Genomic DNA, 9,968 nt, shown 5'->3' with positions numbered 1-9,968 from the left:
GGAGCCTCCACTGCTTTTAAAACAGACCAGATAATACAAAGTATTCTTTATCAGAGTATTCACAATTTGCAATTAAGTATCAGTGTATATCTGACTCTGTTTCCCTTTTAGCCTATAAGCTCCAGGAGGGTAGGCGTCAACTTATGTTTGTTTACTCACTACTTAGGCTTTTCTGTTTGTCCCCTTCAAACCTCTCCACCTTGACGCATCACTGTGTTCTCTTTCCTTGTGCTTGCGTTCAATTAATAGGAGCTCCAACAAAGGATGGAAAAGAATGCAATACACATATACACACACCACACACAAATGCTCTTGCTATCTCAATTTACATTAACTTCCCTCCAAGGCCTAAACTTCCTTTTTCGATAACAATCTTTGCAGAACATTTCCTTCTCATTAAACAAAGAAAGAAAGAAACCCACATACATGATTAAATGAAAATACAGATCTAGTTCAATCCTCAGTTAGGTTTTTTTCCTTAGTATATAAACAAAGAGTAGTAAGCTTTATAAGAAACTATATACTGAGAAATATTTCTCTCTAAATCTAACCAATTAAAACAATCCTTATTAATGATCAGAAAGAATCCAGTTTTTGGCAAAGAAGTAGGTCTTCTTCCTTTTGTTCTTAAAGGACTACTTGTAAAAGTATTTGATTAAGAATCCGCCTGCCAATGCAAGGGACATGGGTTCGAGCCCTGGTCCAGGAAGATCCCACATGCCGTGGAGCAACCAAGCCCATGTGCCACAACTACTGAGCCTGAGCTCTAGAGCCCGTGAACCACAACTACTGAGCCCATGTGCCACAACTACTGAAGCCCGTGCGCCTAGAGCCCGTGCTCTGCAACAAGAGAAGCCACCGCAGTGAGAAGCCCACTCACCACAACAAAGAGTAGCCCCTGCTTGCTGCAACTAGAGAAAGCCCACGCACAGCAACGAAGACCCAACGCAGCCAAAAATAAAATAAATTAAAAAACAAAAAAACCCCGCTATATTCTATTAAGAACCTATTAAAAATGTAAAACAGGGACTTGCCTGGCAGTCCAGTGGTGCAGATGCCTCAATTCAAATGCAGGGGGTGTGGGTTCAATCCCTAGTCGGGGAACTAGGATCCCACATGCCCTGTGGCGTGGCCAAAAAATAAAGTAAAATAAAACCAAAAGAACCATTAACGATGATGACAAAATCCATGACTCCTTAATTCAGATGATCATCCCCTTTTACTAAGAACCTAAGTCTCCATGGAATAGAACTCAGGAAAGGAGAATCAATTTTACACCTCATTCCACAGGACTTTAGTTTCTGAAGTACCAGAAATAACTTATTTCACTTGTAGGAAGGTTCCACAGAATGGAGTCAAGGTAAAACAATAAAACGCGTAGTCAGTACCTATGAAGTAAAAAGGTGTATATTCTACATATATTCATAAAAGAAATATTTCGTTCAAAAAATTAAAAGCCTGATCTAAGACTGGAATTATTCTGGGACTGCCTGGTAGTAATGCTTAGCTCTTACTGTGTTTGTATCATGAATATATATATGAACTATTAAAACTTAATATGATATAGTCCATAGGCAACTCTGTCCTACATTTATGTTTATTAAAAACTGCCACAAACAAACAAAGCCTGTACAAAAAGCAGCCAGGGCATTGATCACTTTGAAATCATAATCTTGAGAGACACAATTTGCTTAGGACTCCACCATCTTCTAACTTAGCCATGTAGTCTTCCTCTGCCACGTCTTCTTCTTCTTCGTCTGTCATAAACAAACTACTTTGAAATGGTAGTCTTGAGAGATATTATCACCTAGGACCACCTCTTCCTCTGCCTTGGCCTCTTCCTCGGTCTCTTCCTGCAACAGCTTCCCTTTTCTTAGACTTCACCTTTGGTTCAACATCCACGAGAAGTGTATCTAGAGGTAAGCTGTCTGGCAGAATAAAATACTGAATGTTATTTCTGCAAATACTCAGTGTTTCCAGCTGTACAGGTTCTCTGTTCTTCAGGGTCATTTTCACAGCTTTCAGATGTGTATTCATGCTTACATCTACACCTGTGATTGTTCCATGGACCTGTGTTCTAGTCTTTAATTCAGTGGTTACAATTTTGTGACCCAATTTCATCAAAAATCTCATGAGCTTCATCCTAGCGGCGCCGTCACCCTTTTGATCCAATAGTGCACAAAACCCGACAACCAAGCACCGACCGGCTGTGAGTATGAATGGCCCATATTGTTTTAACTACTGTAGCTTTGTAATGTAGTTTGAAACCAGAGCACATGAAGTCTCCAGCTTTGCTCTTATTTCTCAAGATTGTTCTGGCTATTTAGGGACTTTTGTGATTTCACACAAATTTTAGGACTATTTATTCTCCTTCACTTTTGAAGGATACTTTCACTAGAATTCTACTTTTTTTCTCTTTTAAGACTTCTAGTATTTCACTCCACTTTCTTCTCACTTGCAAGATAAGAAATCTTCTGTAAATCTTATCTGTTCCAAACATTTCCTTCTCTCTCTTTCCATTTTTATACTTCTTATTGATTTAAACTGTGAGTTTATATATATAATGCTATTGAATTTTTGGAATATAAATCTAGTTGTCAAATTTTATTACTGACATTGTATTAAAACTTATCCACAATTATTTGGATGTACCTCTACATTTTACAGGTTACATTTTTCATCTTCAATTCTTTTATACCATGACTTATAAGTTTTTTATTTGGATTGAGCTCTTGGTCAGCTGAAATTTAGTTCACTAGGTATTTCAGGAAGAGTTCATGGTTGGTATAATTTCTAGGTTCTTCAGTGGCCAAGAATATCTTTTTTGCCTTCATATATAATCACCAACTTGACCATGAAATTCTCGTACTCGGTTCCCTTCAAAACTATGTAGACTTTGCCCTGTGACTTTTGTTGTTTAGTGGTACAAAGAAGTTTGTGGTCTGCTAAAATATTTTGCCTTGGTAAATATCTTTTTTCCTTCCTAAATGGTTTTAATAATTTTTATCCTTGAAATTCAAAAATTTTATCAAGGTATGTCTAGATGTTTGTCTCATTTCATAAATTTTGTTAGTAATTCTTGACCTCTTTCAATTTTAATAGTCATGTGTTTCTTCCAGTCAGAAAGTTCTTTTTATTATGAAATATTTAAAATACATGGAAGAGTGAATAAAATCTTTATAATGCATGTCCCTATATTTACCACTCAGTTTTAGTAAATCATATTAGTCTGCCACATATGCCACAATAATTTCTAATAAACTAAATTTTATAGCTGTAGTTGAAACTTCTTGAGCAACCTTCCACTACCCCAATTCTCCTTTTAAACCTACATGTAAACACTTTTCTAATTTTTGTGTCCATCTTTCTTACACATTTCTCTATACTGTTATATACATGAATTCAAAAAACATATTACTTTGCATCTTTTCATTTTAAAATGCTATGGAATCATATTGTATCTATATTTCTAAATCTTACATTTTGCAGTCTATGTTATGTTTTCGAGACTTTGCTATGGTGGTAGCTGCAGCTTTCTTTGGTTCATTTTATTGTGCTGCCTCATTCTGTTATGTAAATATATCACAATTAATTTATCCATTTTTATGTTGATGGACATTTAGGTAGTTTCCAAATGTCCACAAATATAAATCATGCTGCAATGACTATTCATTCACATGTCCTCTGTGAGAGTTTCTCTAGGTTTTGTACCAAGAAGTGTAGTTCCTTGCAGCAGGCATGATGACCTTCAAGAGTAATATTATTAAGGAGGTAGTGCTTACATAGTTCTTACTATGTGCTAGACACTCTTCTATATACTTAACTGATACAGACTCATTTAACCTTTCAGAATAACTCTATGAGGTAGGTACTATTCACTACCCACATTTTAGGATTAAAATACAAGTCACAGTAATCTTAAGTGACTTGTCCAAGGTCACACAGATGCAAGTAATAGAACCAGGGTTTGAACTCAGGTAATCTTGTCCAGAGTCTGCATATTTAACCGCTGTGATACACTGGACAAAAAGTATTCTGTTTCTTCTTGATTCCACTTTAAGAAGTCATATTTTATTTAGGAATTTGTCTAACTTTTCACATTTTTCACATAATGTTTTTCATTATATGTTCTTATCTCTATCACCTCTGCTCTATGTATATGTCTATTTTTGTATCTCCAATGTTATTTATTATGCCTCTTCTCTTCTTTGAACATATGAAATATAATTATATTTTAATGTCCTTGTAGAAAATTCTAACATCTGCATCAGTTCTGGGTTGGTTTCTATTTATTAATTTTTCTCATGGCAGGTCATAATTTCTTGACTCTTTCATACTTGATAATATTTAATTGGATGCAAACATTGAGATTTTTATTTTGTTAGGAGTTGATATTTTGCATTCCTATAAATAGTTTTGTACATTGATCTGGGATGCAGTTAAGGAGACTTGTTGGAAGTGTAAATGTGAATCCAGCTCCATGTGAGAGCAGCCAATGGTTATAGCTTCTGAGAAGAAACTTCCCTCTTGCCTTTGGAGGTATGTCAGAGACAGATTTTCTTGTTTTCCTTATAAAGAATTTTTTCCCTAGCCCAACTTACTTGAATGAAAGGAGGGGAAACCCTTTCATCCAGCGTTCCTAGCTTTATGTAGAAGTCTCAAGTTCAGGTACCTTCCCTGCAAGTGTTCAATGCCACATCTCCCATTTCATTGGACGTTCATCCCTGAATTTATTAAATTGTATTTTGACGTTTGCTCCTAGAGTATTATTGGTTTCCTTTATCATTCTGGTTTAATGATCAAGGATTTCATTTTTTTAATCCTTGGGTTATTTTTTTCTTACATTGTTGAGAATGCCACACTGCAACTTTAAATATTATTGTCAGAATTTTTTTTGACATTTTGGTGTTTTCCAGTTGGAATATATTTTGAGAAGATTTTAACCATTGAACTATCAGGAGTGATTGCCCTGTCTTACCAATTTTTATTTATTTAAACTTTTGGTTGTAGTTTTCTTTTAGTCTCTTTAGGACAGCAGATAACTTTTTTGCTTTTAAATCTATCCTGAATATCTGTCTTTTTTTTTTTTTTTTTTTTTTTTTTTCGGGGCTCTTCCTTTTTTTTCCTCTCCCGTTGCGGAGCACAGGCTCTGGACGCACAGGCTCAACGGCCATGGCTCATGGGCCCAGCCGCTCCGTGGCATGTGGGATCTTCCTGGACCGGGGCACGAAGCCGTGTCCCCTGCATCGGCAGGCGGACTCTCAACCACTGCGCCACCAGGGAAGCCCGAAAATCTTTGTCTTTAAGCAGATTAATTGAACCATTTATGTTACTGTTGTTACTGATGTGTTTAGACCCTTTTCTTTATTTTATCAGGGATCTTCTGATGATCCCAGTCAGTTACAGCTGCCAAGATTTTGAATTCTCTTCTTGACATTATGTCCTGGCATGAGAATCCCAAAGTTCCCAGGTAGCTGCTGTAGTTTAAAGCTCAGTGAGATTCTTGCTGTCACTCCTATGAAAAGCAGGGCTTCCCTTTGGGAATCTGTACCACAACATCTGCAGAGGCCAGAGTTGTATGGACAGAGAGCCCAAATTCTCAAGTGGGTCACTGGAAGTTATGCTACCCTAAATTACTTCTCCTTCCATCCCTTTGTTTCTTTTTTTTTTTTTTTTTGGCGGTTCGCGGGCCTCTCACTGTTGTGGCCTCTCCCGTTGCGGAGCACAGGCTCCAGACGCGCAGGCTCAGCGGCCATGGCTCACGGGCCCAGCCGCTCCGCGGCATGTGGGTTCTTCCCGGACCGGGGCACGAACCTGTGTCCCCTGCTTTGGCAGGCGGACTCCCAACCAGTGCGCCACCAGGGAAGCCCCCCTTTGCTTCTTGACCCATGTTTTCTACCTACTGGGGATATAGAATCATACAGTAACCATTGATTTAGAGTATATACTGCATCCTGGAGAATGGTACCCCTCTTAACGGCGTATTGTCTCCAAAATGACACCTTGCTGTTCTCTCAACACATCACTCTCTTAAGACAACAGCTTCAGTGCCTTCAGAGCAGGTACTGTCCATCTTTGGCTTGTGTCACATAGTGAGCCAACCCATTCACTTTTTCTTCCCTCTGCCTATGAGTCCTATCAGTTAGTCATAAAATCCCCCATGTGCACTGGGCAGCTGGTAAATTGCACTCAGCCTGAGACTTCCTGTAGTGAGCCTGTCTTCTCACTAGAATGTAAGCTCCAGTAAAGAGGGGTTTGTTTGGTTCATTGCTGTATCCCCAATTATATCAACAGTGCCAGTTCAATAAATATGGATTGAAAGAATGAATGTTCTCCTTCTCAAATGGAGTACGTTCGTTTCCCTTTACTCTTCAGGAGCTGAACTCTCAACTTCCACCTAGAACCTACTTACCACCTCATAGTTCTACTCCATTTAGTGTTCATTTTGATATTTATCTAGCTTTTTCAGTTCCACCTATATCTTTTTGGTTTTCTCTCGTAATGCTTTGTCATTGGTGTTTGCAGGGGGAGTGCACATAGCATAAAATTACTGCACAATCTTGATCAGAAGTTACACTTTATTTTGTAATTTCTTTGATAAGTGTTTTGTCTCCATTTGCCATTTCTCTTCATCAGAATGGTTACTATATGGTATATTTAGATCACCTTTTATTGTGATGATTTAAATATTTTCATCATTTGCTGTTTTTATCCCTTTCCGCTGACTTTTGGAAGGAATTCTATCACTTGTTATCTAATTTACAACTTTGTTTCAGTAGTATTCAATCTGCTGTTTCCTGCCTTTTTCCTTATTTTTTTTAATGCAGGAATTGTATTTTTTATCTCCTGCTCTCTACTGGTTTTAGATTGCTTCTTACTCTATTTCCCTAATAATTAATTTTATTGCATAATGAATATGTGCCTTTTATGTTTCCAGACCATCAATGAATTATTTCATTAAAAATACACAATAACCCTGTTAGGTCAATACTGCTGTCATCCCATTTTACAAATGAAACTATGGAAACAAGATAGGTTTAGTAATTGACTGGTGATCACATGTAGCTCATAAGTGGCAGAGCTGTGATTTGAACTTGTCGAAGCCCAGAGTCTTAACCATTCCTCTACATTGCCTGGAAATAGGTGAAAAGCTCTCTTGATTTTCTTGAGAAAGCGAATTAGAAAATACCTAAATTGTTTCCTTGAGAAAGTGAATTAGAAAGTGTCTAAAGTCTCTGCATTAACCATTTCATAGAAGACATTTGTATTGATTCCTCAGCAAATTGCTTGCCCTGAACTTCACATAACCTATGTCTCATAGAGATCATAACCTATGATCTCTCTCTTTAATCCTTACTGGGGACAGGATATCCTTGGTTAGCATTGCCAACCAACATAGTTTCTCTCAGAATTTATGACGCTGTTTGAATACTCTGGACCTAGTAGACCAAGGGAGAGAGGAGCTGTGGGTTTATCGTCATGTTGTGTGATAGTTCAGGTAACCAAACAACTTGTGAAGAAATGTGAGGAGTAAGAACAGAAGCTCCCCTTCTCTACTCACACTTTTATTTTCTGTATTTGACATGGCAGCCGAGAGGCCTCACTCAACCCTCTTGCCTCATTCATGTCCCCTGTAATTTTCCTCTAATGCAAATGAAAATTGAGGATGCATTACTTGGGGTTTCCTGTTAGGTATATCCTCTGGTGCCTGGTGCACTTCCCAGGCCTGCTGAGACCAAGAGGAACTCCGTAATTGATCGATAAACCACACCTGTGTACAGGCTTTGCCTGTTTTACTTCAGGGGTATGAGTGGAGTTACGCTGTATGGCCTCGCAGGAGAGTTGTTATTTCTCATGCAGGCAGTAGAGGATCAGAATACTCCTGGTCTTTGATGTCGTTACACTTGTGGAAATTTTTCAGAGTTTTTGGCATGGGTCTGGAGTATTGAGTATCCAGCAAATAATACAGTTTTGACCCCCTTTAAAAATTCCGTTTTAACAGGAATCAAAAAGGGACTGGGAGAGTTAGACATTTTCATTCAATTTGCTCTTTTGTTCAGAATCCTAAGTAGCAAATTACAAGTCACCATTAGGTAACAGTAAAAAGTAGACTGTAACTTTTGTAGTTTTCCAGACACAAGGTTCTCAAGTTTCCGTTTCATAGTCACATCCATGTATGAGAGCAGATTCTGAGTTTGGCAAGGCCCTTGGAAAAACGGTTCATAGAAACTCTGTAAATTCAACAGTAGACATTATTAGGAGGGTTCATACCCAGCAGAGATTGGGGCCTGAGTCTTAGCAGAATTGCAGAGGGAGAAACTAGCTTACATTGTTTGTGAACTGGCTTCCTTGGAAAGGCTTTGCTGAGATGAGCGATTCTATTTAGAATGGCTGCTGCTCATCTTTCTACCAAGATAATCATCTGATGGCAACGTGAAAAAGCAGATGTGGCATTTTCGAACTCTAAATGCTTTCAACCTCCAATGTTATTCCCAGTGAACCTGAAAGTCAAAGAAATAATCACCTTGAAATTCTGCTATAACGTGAAGAGCTCAAGAAAGCTGAGCACCTGACTGGTACCAAAGAGGAACCCTGAAAGCTAAGCTTCCTATAAATTGGAATTTTTGCTTCCTCTGTTGTCTTCCATATAGTCTCTTGCCTCTTTGCTAAATATCAAAGATATTTATGCTTAAACAAATGTTGTCTCTCTCAGTGCATCCTCTCCTTCTGGCAGGGAAGTCATCGTGCTGAATCGGTGGCACTTGCCATGGCAACAGACTGTGATGTCAGAGACACAGTGCCAAGCAGTTAGATTTCGGAGGTGCCGCAGTTGGGAATATGAAGCTCCAAGGATGATGATGAGCCAGAGCAGTTGCTGTAAAAGAAAAAGAATCTCAGTAAAGACCGAGTGTCTGATGTGTGCTCTCAGAGGTCTGGTGCTGAAGTAGGGTGACAGCAAATGAAGCCAGGTGAGGCGAATAGGGATGCAGTGCTCAAGACAGGATTTCCAAGGAGAAGTGTGGTGATGAAGACCATTTGCAGAAGGCCACATCCAGATGGCTGGCACCCTGCCATGTTCTGAGGCTCTGATGCTTCACAGGTGTGCTCTAAGGCATAGAAGGGAGAAGCTCCAGAGGTTTGCTGCCTCTCAATGAGAGAGACAAAGGAGTCAGGACAGAGAAAAAGAGCAGACTCTTTGCTTTCCTGTCTCCTGAAGCAGGAGTGTGACAACTTTCACAGTTGTGCTGCTTTCACAGAAAGAGCACCTTGACATCAAGACATCTGAGACCTGAAAACTGAGGATGCTGTGGGGAGAAGGCTGCCCGAAGAGGTTTTCAGCAAAACTTTCCAAGAGGAGGCAATGGATGGTGGTCCCTGAAGTTACTGATAGGAACAGTCAGAGTATTTTGAAACGGACTCTGAAAATCTCTGCAGGTCTTATGTTGAATATGCAAACGATGAAACCGATACCTGTGAAAAATCATAGATGAAGTTTTAAAATCCATACACATTTCAGTGATACAGTATGGATAAATTTGGACTGCATATGGCTTCTTATGTAAAGGAAAATTTCTTCTCCTTTTAGTAACACATTGTCTGCTGCCTGTGCTTAGCACCTTCTGCCATATGCTACTTAGAACAAGCTGCTGCAATTCAAGAACTAGCCCAATAATTAAGATCAAATGAGCCACATGAAGAAAATGAGATGAAGAAAACCACATGCCCATGGAGCCCAGCCTTTTTATGTTAAAAAAAAGAAAAGAAGAAAGAAAAACAACCATTGCCCATGGATTTATATGCAGTCCACACTCAGGATTATTGTTAACATCTATGCATATATTTTGAATTGTTCTGGGCTCGATTGATTAGCTCCATGGAAATAGTTGCTATTGGATGCTGGGGCATCCCTATGGAATATAAATAATAGCGCTCAAGGCTCAACCAAATGTAATTTATTTCATGAAAAA

General features: G+C 38.7%; 1 pseudogene; it reads right to left on the bottom strand.

The window, feature by feature from the left end:
- Window positions 1-1,803: 1,803 nt before the first annotated feature.
- On the bottom strand, window positions 1,804-2,142 carry LOC113628218 (small nuclear ribonucleoprotein Sm D1 pseudogene; annotated as a pseudogene).
- Window positions 2,143-9,968: the final 7,826 nt, after the last annotated feature.

This window comes from Aethalodelphis obliquidens, unplaced genomic scaffold (genome assembly GCF_003676395.1).
Source record: "Aethalodelphis obliquidens isolate GAN/ISIS:26980383/991018 unplaced genomic scaffold, ASM367639v1 scaffold23, whole genome shotgun sequence".
In the NCBI taxonomy this organism is placed as follows: domain Eukaryota; kingdom Metazoa; phylum Chordata; class Mammalia; order Artiodactyla; family Delphinidae; genus Aethalodelphis; species Aethalodelphis obliquidens.
This window is presented reverse-complemented; position numbering and strand designations above follow the sequence as displayed.